Here is a 14,135-nt window from a genome sequence, read left to right on the forward strand (position 1 = left end):
CTATATTAACATTTTTTTTTAAATCCACAGAATTCTGCAAGACTCAATACAAAACCATGTATATGTTAAACTAGAGAAGGGCTCAAACTCTCTAAGAAAAAGCCATATCTGAGAAGTACTGCAAGAAAATTATCTTTGTTCTGTCTACAGAAACACAATAAACTTCTGATTTACTCAAGATCAGGTATGAATCTATAACCTTTGGGCTCAGGCAAAACAGTATCTCATCATATTCTTTTTAAGAGAGGAGGAAGACCTTGGAATTTCAGGATATGGGAAAATATTTCTAGACATAATACCTAAAAACAGAACAATTCAATCAAAGAGAAAAATGCTGCTATTTACCGACTCTCTCAAATGACCGCATTTTGCATTTTTCTTCGCTAGTAGAGCCTGGATGATGAAGCACAGACCTCACTCCCTCACCCTCTCTTACGAGCAATGCCAAGCATCAGCAAACAATATGGCCAGGACTGACAGAGGAGCCTGCTATGGTCCCTGTAGTGGGTTGATCAGTGGCCTCCCCAAAAGATATATCCACCTGGAACCTATGAATGTGCCCTTATTTGGAAGAAGAATCTTTGCAGATGTAAATCAGTTAAGGATCTTGAGATGAGATCATCCTGGATTACCTGGGTGGGCCCTAAATCCAGTGACAAGTGTCCTTATTAGAAGAGGAGAACACACAGAGGAGAGGCCATGTCAAGATGGAGGCAGAGGCTGCAGTGATGTGTCTAAAGCCGAGGAAGGCCAGCAGCCACTAAAAGCTAGGAAAGAAGCATGAGATGGATTCTCTCTCAGAGCTCCAGAAACAACCAATCCCATTGGCATCTTGATTTTGGACCTCTGGCCTCCAGAACTGTGAGAGAACAAATTTCTGTTGTTTTAAGCCACCCAGTTCGTGATAATTTGTCACAGCAGCCCTAGGAAATGAATACAGCCATGTAAGTTTTTCTATTTAAAGATAGTAAGACTGAATGGAAATCAAACCAAGACAGCTGTCTCATTAAATCTCACTCTGCAGACTTCCCATGCTTCTTAAGAGGGTCCAAGCACCTTTTAAACAAGGTGCTTAAAAAAATGTCAAAGGTAGGGCCGGCCCTGTGGCTTAGCGGTTAAGTGCGTGCGCTCCGCTGCTGGCAGCCCAGGTTCGGATCCCGGGCGCGCACCGACTCACTGCTTCTCCCACCATGCTGAGGCCGCGTCCCACATACAGCAACTAGAAGGATGTGCAGCTATGACATACAACTATCTACTGGGGCTTTGGGGGGAAAATAAATAAATAAATAAATAAAAAATGTCAGAGGTAAATTGTGTGGTTTAGCGGAAGATTCTGATTAACAGAGAAAGAACTGCTGATTACTTGAAGACAGTGGTTGCCAATCCTGACTATTAATATACTCCTTACTGTCACCACCATCATTATCACTGCCATGATGGTGGCAGTGGATATCGGAGTCTGTGTGCCAGCTCAGGTGGTTCTGATCCAGAGTCAGCTTTGAAACCACTTGCTTTACTGTCAGACCCTCACCATATATACCCTGTAAATTGCAAGCAAAATCACTTGCTCGTTACTGCCTTAAAGAGATAGAAGGGACTGGATTGGCTGAGCCCCTCTAGATTCAGCTGAGAAAGGCTATTTACATGTCCAAAAATTTTGAGGATGGGGATAGGCCAAGTGCAGAAATTACTGTGGCGCCTTGTAACGTCTTGCCTACTCTTCACCCCGGTCCAACATCATAAGGTGACAAGGGTCAGGTAGGTAAGAAGGGAACAGACACAGGAGGCACGATAGTCCTAGAAAAGCTATTAGGGTGGCAAGAACAGAGGACGAAGTATTCCTTAAAAAATTTCACTCAGGCAAAACAGTGAATTCTTGGGCTCAGGTCAAGCACTCCTCCCTAAAGAGAAATTTTGAAAACTACCACAATAAGCAACTAGGCAAGCCTCAGCCAGTTTCAAACCTTGCAGCTCAACAGCATAAGCTCACAAAAATCTGACCATCTAAAAAGCCTCAGCCTAAGAAACAGAGGCAAGTGGTTATTAGGAACATAAGAATGGTCATAAACTCAAAATCTATGACTTCTGTTGTCTAATCTTCATGCCTCTGGCTCTCGGTCCATCTCAGTTACTTGAATGCCAAAGCAGGGAACTATGACCAAGATTAATGAAGGAGAAAAGTCTAGTCTGTCTCAATAAAAGAATTAGGAGAAATAACACATTAGTTTTTTAGATCTTCCAATTTAAGATTCTTCTTCATGCATTATTAATGAATGGCATTGCAGGCTTGCTCTAAAAAATCAATTCACTGAGAAACTAAAGATCCAAGTCTTGGTCATGGTTACCCACAAAGTGTAATGACCAAGAAGCAACATTTCTGCATCATGTTTCAAGGTCAGTGAACGTCACGTTGAAACTAATCAATTCCAAAACACATGCAAAGGAAAAAAAGATGTTCTTGCCTCACTGAGTATATTTGAGTTTTTGATGCTTGTACTCACTGAATCAGGAGTTTTGGACCTAAAATAAGACAAACTACCCTTCTTCCCCACTCTCTCAAAATGTAAGGACCATAACACACAGAATGTTATAATTTAGAAATAATTTTTATGCATATTATTATCCCACTTGAGCCTTTTAATACTATGGATTAGCTACTATTAATATTTGTTCTTAAGTCAAGGAACACATCAGAAATTAACACATTTGTTAACGACCTGCCGCCTAAGGTCATCTGGCTAAGAAGCAGAGATGTGAACACAAACGTGATTCCACAGACCAAGTTCTTTCCACTAAATCTAACATTCAGACTTGGGAGAGACCACACACCACGATTAAAAACATTAGAGGACGGCCCAGTGGTGTAGTGGTTGCGTGTGTTTGCTCCGCTTTGGCAGCCCGAGGTTCCCGGGTTCAGATCCTGGGTCCAGACCTACATACCGCTCATCAAGCCAGGCTGTGGCGGCATCCCATATACAAAATAGAGGAAGACTGCCACAGATGTTAACTCAGGGCCAGTCTTCCTCACCACAACAAAACAAAACAAAAAAACATTAGTACTAGTATTTCTAAAAGGAACTACATATGTACAGCACCAAGAGCTCACAAAGCACAAATAGAAAAGTGCCTCATTTGAGTCTCAAAATAACTGCGAAGGTAGGTGAACGATTATCATCATGCCCAAACATGGACAAAGAGAAAGAAGATCTGAGAGGTCTTTCCCAAGGTCACTCAGTTTAAGAAGCGGTGGCAATTTTGGGACCCAGTGCTTTGCCTAATAGTGTAGCTCTCTGAAAGAAACCTTCCCACAAGATGGTCATCCATTCATTCAACAAATATTTCCTAAGAAACTACTATGTAAAAGACACTCGTCCGTTTTCTTATTGGCCGATGGGGAAACAGGAGGGGAGAACCCTCTGGGAGGCTGAGAGAGTGTTGAACACACAAAATATTTGTCTTTGAGCAAAGAACCAGGAGCTTCTTAAGAAAACGCAGTAGGAATGCCACGCAGCCCAAAGCACATGTGAGGTTTAGTGGTCATGAATTTAAAGTGAAACCACTCTCATTTTTTCTCTGATAAAAAGCTTCTGCTCAAGGTACAAGAAAGGTGGGTAGCAAAGTTCAACCATAATCAAAATTTTGCCAATTAAATTAAAATGGACGGGAAAAGCGGGGGAGCTGATGGTGATTTTAAAGGAGTAGTTACATGGGCTAGGGAATCTGAAATGGGTAAGAGGGAAGGGAAGACAGGGTAGGTCTGATAGTGAAAAAGCGACGAAGTCAAAGGATGAGAGGTCTCAACAGGATGAAGGACTGTTACAGTGAGGACACTGGATACTCAAAAGTGCATACAGGGCCGGCCCCGTGGCTTGGTGGTTAAGTGCGCGCGCTCTGATGCTGGTGGCCCGGGTTTGGATCCCGGGCGTGCACCGAGGCACCACTTCTCCGTCCATCCTGAGGCCGAGTCCCACATACAGCAACTAGAAGGATGTGCAGCTATGACATACAACTATCTACTGGGGCTTTGGGGGGAAAAAATAAATAAATAAAATCTTTAAAAAAAATAAAAATAGGGCCGGCTCCGTGGCTTAGCGGTTAAGTGCGCGCGCTCTGATGCTGGCGGCCCGGGTTCGGATCCCGGGCGCGCCCCGAGGCACCACATCTCTGTCCAACCCGGGGCCGGGTCCCGCGTACAGCAACTAGAAGGATGTGAACCTACGACATACAACTATCTACTGGGGCTTTGGGGGGAAAAAATGAATAAATAAAATCTTTAAAAAAAAAAAAAATAAAAAAAAATAAAAATAAAAATAAAAATAAAAATAAAAAAAATAAAAAAAATAAAAAGTGCATACAAATCTCCCGGATCTTGTTCAACTGCAGATTCTGACTCAATAGGTCTGGGATGGGGCCTCAGATTCTGCTTTCTAACACTCCCAGGTTAGGCATTAATGCTGCCATTTTAAGGACATCTCTCCCCTTTGAGCAGCAAGGGGTCGATGGATAAGAGGTGGTGGTTAGAATGAGAAGCTTGAAGGCTCTGACTATGAGGATGGAACTCGGAGGCCTGACTGAAGGGATCATTGGCAGGACCGTGGGAATCTACAAACAAAGGGAGTGGAGGAAGAGATGTTGATGGCCAGAAGGAAGCCCGAGTTAAAAGGAATGAAGGAAAGAGACTGAGGTCAGTGGTGTCAGCCACAGGAGAGATGCCAGGTGGTAGAGCTTCAAAGGAGCTGGCATTTTTGAAGGCCTGAGCAGTAGTTTAAAGCATCAAACACGGGCCGGCCCCGTGGCTTAGCAGTTAAGTGCGCGCACTCTGCTACTGGCGGCCCGGGGTTCGGATCCCGGGCGCGCACCGACGCACCGCTTGTCCGGCCATGCTGAGGCCGCGTCCCACGTACAGCGACTGGAAGGATGTGCAGTTATGACATACAACTATCTACTGGGGCTTTGGGGGAAAAAATAAATAAATAAATAAAATTATAAAAAAAAAAAAGCATCAAACAACGTGGTCCATTCCATACTCTCCTGGCCCTGAGGTAGAACCTTGAGAGGGTTGCAGGAGAAACGGTGTCTTCAGGGGCCAGCCAAGTTCTAGATAAGGCAAGGAGGGAAGGAGAATCCTTAGAGAAGAGGTTGGTGATATAGAGAGAAGATTGATAATCACAAACTTGAATTACAGAAGGCAGAGTTAAAGAGTTTGGGAAGGAAAGGAGGAGTAAAGAACTGGGCTCAGTTAGCAGATGAAACCAGCAGTACAAGGATGAATGGTTAAGTATAAAATTATCTGTCCTATACTGTAATTAAGAGGTGTATACTAAAAAAAGGTGAATTTACGAAGAAAGCAACCTAAACATAATGAACCTAAAATCTAACAAGAAATAATGCTGTTTTGTAATAATCAGTTATAAAAACAACACTGAAATCCAACATAATGGTACGGGTCAATTTCTTGAGTTGGGCAGAATGTTCAATTTCTTAAGTCGGGTGGGGCGTACACAGGTATTTGTTTCATTGTTCGTTATCTGCATACAAATCTCCTGGGGATCTTGTTAAACTGCAGATTCTTATATACATATACACACATCCACACATTTCATATGTATAAATTAAAATTCTTTAACATGAAAACACACCAAAATGAAGGTGATATGTATTGCCAAACTAAAAAGAAGTATAACCCAAGGAGTCTAGAAAAAGGGAGTTAAAAAGAAAATATTTATTTTACTGACACTGAAAAAAGGTTCTCTGGAAAAGAAATATAGCCTATGGAGTAGGTACATTCCTATTATTGAAAAAGGGTGAGTCAAGTTTGCAAAGCTGGATGAAAATCGGCATTAAGGACATTCGAGACAAAGCTCCAAAATTCTATGCTCAGATTATGGTTTGGGTTTCCAAGAGTGACCAAAGGGAAGAGTGTCTTTTGGCATTTCTTTCATTATAAATACACAAAGTTATATTTTATAAACTAAAATCTCTAAATTTGTTGGTATGATTCAGGAGTCTAATCTCTGAGTAAATAGGTAAAAAAAAAAAAAATGAGTTTCTGAGCTTATAAAGCTGAGGGTAAGATCTCTAAGATAGGACTGACACAGAGATACGCCATCCTGCCAACCCTGACTTTCGTTACTATAATACAGCGGTTCTCAAAGTGTGGTCCACGCACTCCTGAGACCCTTTCAGGGAGTCAAAACTATTTTCATAATATTACTAAGATGTTATTTGCCTTTTTCTGCTATGTTGACATTTACTCTGATGGTACAAAAGCAACAGTAGGTAAAAACTGTAGGTGCTGTATCAAGGGAATGGAACATTGTATTTTTTGCCACCAGTACTTGCAGGAAAAAAAAAAAAAGCCACTTTCATATAATATGATGAAGCAGAAAAACGAATAATTTTATTAAACTTCAACCCGTGAATACACGCCCGTTGAATACTCCATGCAACAAAATGAGACGCACACGTGAAGCACTTCTATACACCACTGTACCAGGACTGTCTCAAAGAAAAGCACATGTGCAACTGAGGAGCAGGCTCAACTATCCATTTTGTTCATGGAACACCACTTTTTACTTGAAAAAATGACTAACTATGGTTCCTTAGACTTGGGTATCCAGCAGACCTTTTCCTGAAAATGAACTATGTAAGCCTGTCGCTTCAAGGAAACAACTATTTGCTGACAATGATAAAATCTAAGCTTTCCAGAGAAAATCAGAAATTTGGAAATCACATCCTCCACAGTGAGTTTGACAGCTTCTCAATACTAAAGACTATTCTGATGAGATCACTGATATTAACAAATGTAATTTTTTGATATTGTATAATGAAATGTGCCAATATTTGGAAGATATTAACTCAGTGAATCAATATTTTCCAACCAACGATGCTTAATGTTACAAAATCATTCATGGGTAAAGGATTCATTCAAAGCACAAATTAGAACAATGGATTTTTATGTAACGATAAAAGTTTATTCATATAGTTTCAGATTCCACCTTTAAGAAACAACAACCTATCAAGTCTTTGAAGTAGTATCAAAGAAGAAAATCCATAATTATCTGAAAATGCCCTTAAAATACTTTTTTCCTTTCCTTTTCTATGCTTCTATGTGAGGCCAATTTTATTCACGTACTTCAACCAAAACAACGTATCACTCCAGATTAAATGCAGAAGCACCTGTCTTCTACTAAAGCCAGATATTACAGATTTGCAAAAATGTAAAACAATGCCATCTTCTCATTAAATTTTTTATTTTAGAAAATAGTTATTCTTCATTAAAAATGTATGTAACATGTAATGGGTTTATTATAATTTCTGATGAATTAATAAATATTTTCTAGTATGGTAAATATCAATAGATAAAACCTACATAAACAAAAGCTCTTTGGAGACCTCAATAATTTTTAAGACTGTAAAGGGGTCCTGAGGAAAAAAGTTTGAGAACTGCTACTATATTAATTTTTCTTTATATTTTGAGTCACAAAGGTTTAAAAACCCCCATTTCAGGAGCTGGCCCGGTGGCGCAAGCGGTTAAGTGCATGCACTCCGCTTCGGTGGCCCAGGTTCGCAGGCCCGGATCCCAGACGCACACCGACGCACTTCTTGTCAAGCCATGCTGGGGCGGCGTCCCATATAAAGTAGAGGAAGATGAGCACGGATGTTAGCCCAGGGCCAGTCTTCCTCAGCAAAAAAAAAAAAAAAAAAAGGAGACTTGGCAATGGATGTTAGCTCAGGGCTGATCTTCCTCACAAAAAAATAAAAATAAAAAAAATAAAACCCCCATTTCATAAGGGCTTCTAGAAGCATGTACCTCTAGTTCAGATATTTATAGGTCTAGATGCCAAGTTTTAGCAAGCACAGTATTTACTACTGTATTACCATTGTTACAGCATCGTGCTAGGGGTTGAGTGATATAAAAAGCCTGAATTTACAATCTATGGGAAGACCATTGGTCTGTACATAAGGCAACAAGAACACAATTATGCATTAACACTGGGGTATTTATACACATAAAACAGGCATTTCTCTGAGGCAGTTATCAGATGGACTGGTGCTCTAATCAGGGGTTCTCAAAACGTGCAGCAGCAGCAGCATCACCTGGGAACTTGTTAGAAATGCAAATTAGCAGGGCCCCTCCCCAAACCTACTGAAACAAAATCTAGGGGTGGGCCCAGCCATCTGTATTTAAGCCCTTCTGGCGATTCTGATGCTGAAGTCTGAGAACCACTGCTAAATGACTGATAAGAAAAGTTACCTGGGTTCATTTTCTCAATTACATGCACGTGAATCATCCACAAGACCAATTTCCCAACTACCACTACAGAAGCCTTGGCACTTTCACCCCTCTATGCTTTTGTTTCAGGTTGTTCACTCGGCCTTGAATGCCCTTTCCAAGTCTCATTATCTTCACCTGCTGAAACCTTACTCAAGGGCAAATTCAGGCATCCATTCATCCGTCCCACAAAACCTTCTCCAATCCTCACCAATGAAAATGTGTCCATCCCTCAATTTCCCACGCGATTGAGTCTGTACCTCTTTCCTGGCACCTCGCACACTGTGCTGTGTGTGTAGTCTATAGATCCCATCAGACTATAAATGCGAGGAGGGGAGAAACTGTCTTTCAGTTATCGTTTTATTCCCCACAGTACTTTATAAACAATGCGCACGAAATAAAATGAAGAGAAAAACAGTCTCAATTGTTTAAATGACTCTACAAACCAGTTGGGGTGTATCTAGTATTTTAAAAAGTTATATACTTGGTGCTTGCTACAGGTGACAGAAAAACATACGACACAGACCTAAGCTCGAGGAATTTATAATGTAGTTGGGGAGGGAAGACCCACATATATGAACTGAGAATACGACACAACTTATGAGAAATACCCGGAAGTGTTTGGGAAGATGGGAGGATGGAGTGGACTCGGGCAGAAAGAAAAGGCTTCGAGGGGAAGGCAGGATTCGAGTCGGGGCTCAGCGAAAAGTAACAGCGTTGTGCAGATATTGGCAGTCAGGATTTCTAAAAAGGCAGAGAGAAAAGATTTCAGAGGAGATGAAGAGGGAAAGGTATCAAGCATGTGAAGAAGACAATGAGAAGCTCAATTTGGCTAACATCAGAAGATTCTTGTAAGATATCAAGTTAGAAAAGTAGATTGAGGGCTGGCCCCCCAGCTTAGCGGTTAAGTGCACGCGCTCCGCTGCTGGCGGCCCGGGTTCGGATCCCGGGCGCGCACCGACACACCGCTTCCCCGGCCACGCTGAGGCCGCGTCCGACATACAGCAACTAGAAGGGTGTGCAGCTATGACATACAACTATCTACTGGGGCTTTGGGGAAAAAAAAAGGAGGAGGATTGGCAATAGATGTTAGCTCAGAGCCGGTCTTCCTCAGCAAAAAGAGGAGGATTAGCACGGATGTTACCTCAGGGCTGGTCTTCCTCACAAAAAATAAAATAAAATAATTTTATTTAAAAAAAAAAAAAAGAAAGAAAAGTAGATTGAAAGGAGACTTTAAAGAACCTTAGAGCTCAATCTAAGAAATTTGCTGTGATCAGTTTTTACTTGTCTTACACTTCAAATGAAGAGCTTCTTTTACTTCAAAATTCTTTTTTTTTTTTTTTTTTTGCTGAGGAAGATTCACCCTGAGCTAACATCTGCTGCCAATCTTCCTCTTTTTATATGTGAGCTGCCAACACAGCATGGCCACTGACAAACAGTGATGTAGGTCCATGCCTAGGAACCAAACCCAGGCTGCTGTACTTCAAAATTTTATGGCTACAAAATGAAAGATGTCTAGAGTTTTTCCTTACACCCATATTTATTTTCTTTGTTCATTTCCATTATCTTAACCTAACCACCATTATCAAGCAAAGATTTAAACCAAGGGTTGGCAGCCTTTTTTCTTATGGCATCCAAGTCTTCACTCCTTCCAACCATGGGTACAGGTAACAGTACCCATGGGGGCTGCAGGGCAGGCCTTAAATTTCAGGGAAGAAGAGCCATGAGCATCAAAAGTTGATGATTAAACTGTAAATACAAAGGAAGGTTCTCATTTAAAACCCTTCGGATAACACCTTAGCAAGGATAAATTTGGAGAGCTCTAAAGATTAGATACCACTGAACACAAACGACAAATTCCAGACTTTTCTCCTACTCTGAACACAGCAGGAGGGGAGGGGGACCAGATATTCCACAACCTACTCTGTCTTAATAACTTTTGGTCTCTTATCATAAACTGCTCACCCCAGTCTGTAAGTTAGGCTGAAAGCTAAATATTCTAGATCTACACTGTCCAATAAGGTAGCCACTAAGCCACACGCACTGTTTAAACTTAAATTCTTTTAAAATGAAATAAAATTAAAAATTCAGTTCTTCAGTCACACCAGCCACATTTCAAGCGCTCAACAGCCAAAGTGCAACATGTAAAACAATTTCAACCATCACAGAAAGTTCTATTGGACAGCACTGTTCTAGAACCTCCTCCATCCAGGGATGATGTACTTGCCAAATGAACAGCATCCCTCAAAGTGATCACCACCTGAGGTGTAAGTTTATTTAAATAATACTGCTTTGGTCGAAATTTTTTGTTGTTGTTGTGAGGAAGATCAGCCCTGAGCTAACATCCAAGCCAATCCTCCTCTTTTTGCTGAGGAAGGCTGGCCCTGTGCTAACATCCGGGCCAATCTTCCTCCACTTTATGTGGGACGCCACCACAGCATGGCCTGACAAGCGGTGCATCGGTGCGCGCCTGGGATCCGAACCCGGGCCACCAGCAGCAGAGCGTCGCACTTAACCACCACGCCACGGGGCTGGCCCCGGTCCAACTATTTTTTAACTCCTCTTTTAGAAATGACTTCAGAGGCAGTTCATAAATTGCACTTCATTGGTGACCCAAGATTGTACTGACGATCTCAATCTCTCAATGCTCTTCATTAGACTTGGCTCTAAAATACTACTGGCTGTTTCCAAAATTTGAATCAAAAAAACCTCAAAAATATCATGATGTACAACTACTGAAATAGCAAAAATGTATCCAAGGCACATAGGGTAATTCTAAGAGTTCCAAAAATTATACAGCTGTATCACTGTAATAAATGAACAATACCTCCCTAGATGAAAGAACTTAAGATCTGGTTTTTTTTTTTTTTTAAGATTTTATTTATTTATTTTTTCCCCCAAAGCCCCAGTAGATAGTTGTATGTCATAGCTGCACATCCCTCCAGTTGCTGTATGTGGGACGCGGCCTCAGCATGGCCAGAGAAGCGGCACGTTGGTGCGCGCCCGGGATCCGAACCCAGGCCGCCAGCAGCGGAGTGTGCACCCAACCGCTAAGCCACGGGGCCGGCCCTGGTGTATTTTTTTTTAAAAGTTAGTCACATTACTTTATAATCTCACTTTCCAAACTATAAAATTGCAACATATACTATACACTAACCCCCAGAATCCTATATTTACACCATTGACTGATGCCATAGTTCTAATATTTTTTTAAGCCAAGAACCATTTGTAAAATGTTCTGAACAGTCAAAAATAGCTATTATTTTGCTTGCACATTCTCAAATGGGAGAAGCAGGGAGAGCGATCTACTTCCAAGCACCAACTACGTACCAGGAAGAAGGGCTCCAGGCATAGATGGCTCAGTGGCACATCCTTTCTGACACTCTTCCTTCTCATTAAAAGTTTTACGTTTCTGCCTAAAAACAGGAAGCTTTGTTGCTAAACATCAACACTGGAGGAACAGTTTTTTGTTTTTTTTTCTATGTAACCTACAAGTTTAAGAGACAAAAAAGCCAGGCCTGAAATAAGCAAAAGTTTTGAACTAGATTAATATCCTCCTTTGTGATTTAACTCTGAGATCCGATCTAAGGAACAAATTTAAAAGGGCAAGATATTTATTTCAAGGAAGCAAATAACCTGAGAAGACCTACTCTCTTTGGTATTTCCTAAACAGAAGTGTGCTTTATATGTCTTGAGAATGTCAGCTTTACTCAAAGTTAGGATTCCAGAAAGTAGAACTATTCTCCTTCCACTCAACAAAAAGACGTATTCTACCCTCTAGGAAGTCAAGGTTCAGTACATATTTGTCTAGTGTGTTAGATACTGGAAAACACTAGCATCTGGGGAGGCTTCAAGTAATTAGAACAATGCCAGTACATAGTAAGCACCACAAATATTAGCTGTTTATTTCTAAGAATCCAAGTGCCCCACTTTCCCCTCTCAGATATAACTTCTCTCACACATTATTTGAACAGGAAATTACATAAAAATCAGTCTTCCATTCTAAACAAACAAATTTTCTGAGGTTGGGGATACAGTTCAAGATTAGAGCCTTCTAAAAACATAGAACATATGCTTACTACAGTTACTCCTAAGCAATCCCCTAGAATATGCCTCATAAAGGTCAGAATATTGAAAACATTCAGATAAAGAAAAAATTTACTTATAGTAAAAAACAATGGGTTAGTTACCAGGACCTTGAAGAAAAAAAAAAAAGCATGACTCTAGTAACGAATCCCAAGATAGGAGATGAAGCCAATGCCATTTAACACTTGAAGCAAAGCATGGAGAGCAGTCACTGTTGCAGCTGCCCCAGGAAACTACCAGTGTCATTTCAAGGTGCCTCAGGGATCGCTCCCCATCTGCTAACACCTACTACCATTCAGACCCCATCTCCATACCCCTTCCATGAAAGAGATCTTGCAAAGGGAATAGGAATTCAAATGTTAAAGATTCAGTTCTATTCTCCCTGTCGAAGAATATATGAAAGCACAGTTCTATTTCTGAAAGCAAAGAAATGTTTTTAATAATGAAAACTGATCTAAAACAGTTCAACATTGTCCCCGTAGCTAAAATTAGCTTTAAATCAGTAATTTCAAGTTTCTACAACCTATGTGTACAGGATGGTTCGTTTCTAAAAAGCTGTCTTAAAGACATCCCAGTTAGGGCCTGCCTGGTGGCACAAGTGGTTAAGTGCTCACGCTCCGCTGCGGCGGCCCGGGGTTCGCCGGTTCGGATCCCGGGCGCACACTGACGCACTGCTTGACAAGCCATGTTGTGGCAGCGTTCCATATAAAGTGGAGGAAGATGGGCATGGATGTTAGCCCAGGGCCAGTCTTCCTCGGCAACAAAAAAAAAAAAAAAGGAGGAGGATTGGCAGATGTTAGCACAGGGCTGATCTCCTCACAAAAAAAAAAAAAAAAAAAAAAAGACATCCCAGTTAAAGAGACACATTTGAGGGGCCAGCCCTGTGGCTTAGAGGTTAAGTGCCCGCACTCTGCTACTGGCAGCTTGGCTACTGGCAGCTCGGCTACTGGCAGCTCGGGTTCGGATCCCTGGCGCACACCGACACACCGCTTCTCCGGCCACGCTGAGGCCACGTCCCACATACAGCAACTAGAAGGATGTGCAACTATGACATATAACTATCTACTGGGGGCTTTGGGGAGAAAAAGGAGGAGGATTGGCAATAGATGTTAGCTCAGAGCCGGTCTTCCTCAGCAAAAAGAGGAGGATTGGCATGGATGTTAGCTCAGGGCTAACATCCAAAAAAAAAAAAACATAAAAAGAGACACATTTGATAGGGAACACACCTAATGAATCTATAAAGCGCTCTTAGCCTCAAAGTAAGAATTTTAAGACTCTAAGTCATACATGTTTAAGAAAATAGGGACATGTGACTGTTACAGAAGGAAAAAACAGGGAACACATAGTACAATGCTTTAAAAAGAGCAGTCTACTTCAAAAAACGGATGTTCAGTCTTTCTGATACCGACACGTTTTGTGAGAGAAAAAGCAGTAACAAAACAAAACACAAGATTTTGGCCACATAATCTCTCAAACTCATAGAATCAAATTTAGGAGAAGAATCCAATATCTACTTAAATAAAAAATGAGAGGGGATAATTTATCAAGTGCTTGTACCCAGCAGACAGGAACACAGAGTTTTTGAAGTTTTTGTTTGTTTTGTGAAAATTTATAAACAGAAACGTCATTTAGAATGGAGTCCAGAAACCTGAAGGGGGAGCTGTCACACACTGCCACTTGAGGTCAATTACAGGAAAGACTGTCAATTATAGATCCCAAGAGAAAGAAGTTCTCAACAGGAAGACTCATCAATTACAGGACCCCAATGTGAAGA

The 14,135-nt window shown here is 41.2% G+C and overlaps 1 protein-coding gene across 8 annotated transcripts in view; it reads right to left on the reverse strand.

The window, feature by feature from the left end:
- The window catches only part of CLIP1 (CAP-Gly domain containing linker protein 1), a 124,316-nt gene that overhangs the window by 90,914 nt on the left and 19,267 nt on the right, over positions 1-14,135 (reverse strand). The window lies entirely within an intron of this gene.

The sequence above is a fragment of the Ceratotherium simum genome, chromosome 35, assembly GCF_057802395.1.
Source record: "Ceratotherium simum simum isolate JZ-2026a chromosome 35, ASM5780239v1, whole genome shotgun sequence".
NCBI lineage: Eukaryota > Metazoa > Chordata > Mammalia > Perissodactyla > Rhinocerotidae > Ceratotherium > Ceratotherium simum.